Source organism: Bison bison, unplaced genomic scaffold (assembly GCF_000754665.1).
Source record: "Bison bison bison isolate TAMUID 2011002044 unplaced genomic scaffold, Bison_UMD1.0 scf7180017864214, whole genome shotgun sequence".
NCBI classification, from domain to species: Eukaryota; Metazoa; Chordata; class Mammalia; order Artiodactyla; family Bovidae; genus Bison; species Bison bison.
In genome coordinates, this window is record NW_011494786.1 from 509,727 (window position 1) to 510,654 (window position 928).

General features: G+C 43.1%; 1 protein-coding gene across 1 annotated transcript in view; it reads left to right on the forward strand.

Annotated features, from left to right (window-relative positions):
- The window catches only part of LOC104992406 (boLa class II histocompatibility antigen, DQB*0101 beta chain-like), a 10,112-nt gene that overhangs the window by 8,881 nt on the left and 303 nt on the right, over positions 1–928 (forward strand). The gene's annotated exons all lie outside the window — the stretch shown is intronic.

The following is a 928-nucleotide window of genomic DNA, read 5'->3' on the forward strand; positions in this document are numbered from 1 at the left end:
AGGGGCGCCTCCCTCAGGGTGCTGTGTGTGATCACTCTCTCTTCTACAGGGCTCGTGCACTGACTCCTGAGGATGCTTTGACGGGGATTGGTTCTGCTCTTCTGTAATAGCTGCCTGTTCTTGCCCAGAATTCCCAGCTGCCTGTCAGCCTGTTCCTCTGAGATCAGATCCTATAGTGACTCTGATACAGTCACCAGGTCACTTCCTGTGACCACCTGCCCCAGCAGGGATCTGGCTGTAACGATGCTGCTTCCTGCACCTTCCTGTGTGCTGCCAACTGCATCTACTCAGACTCTGAGAATTGTTTCTATTCCCGTTTTCATTCCCATGTTCAGCCTGTCCTCCTATGAGATCACAGAGTCTTTCTTATATTAACTCTGACACAATCACCAGTTCACCCCTTGTGATCCCTGCCCTAAGGATTTGACTGTGATGCTGCTTCCTGCATAGACCCTGGAGCCTGTGCCTGTGCACTGCCAACAGCATCTACTCAGACCCCAAAGGATTTTTTTCTGTTTCCATTCTCCCTCTGCAGATGGTTCAAGGGAAGTACATTGAAACGATTACCTGGTTATAGAGTATATCGTAATTAAACATGAATATAAATTATCTGTACCTTGAGCCTTCTTGTTTATTAAGAATTTTTATTGAGGCATAATTGATATAATAACATTAATTTCAGGTATATAGCATGGTGATATAATATTTGTTTGTATTGCAAAATGATCACTATAATGTCTAGCTAACAAACATCCTGTGTCACAACTGAGATGTCACATAAGACAAAGTAGGCAGAGCAGTACTCCAGCCCTGAAAGCTGCAGCTATATCTTCATTCATTCAGTCACATCAGCATATTTCCACGTGTTGAATTTTATTGTGCCCTGTTAAAGAAATTTGTGGACTATTTTAGTTTTCAAATAACAGAA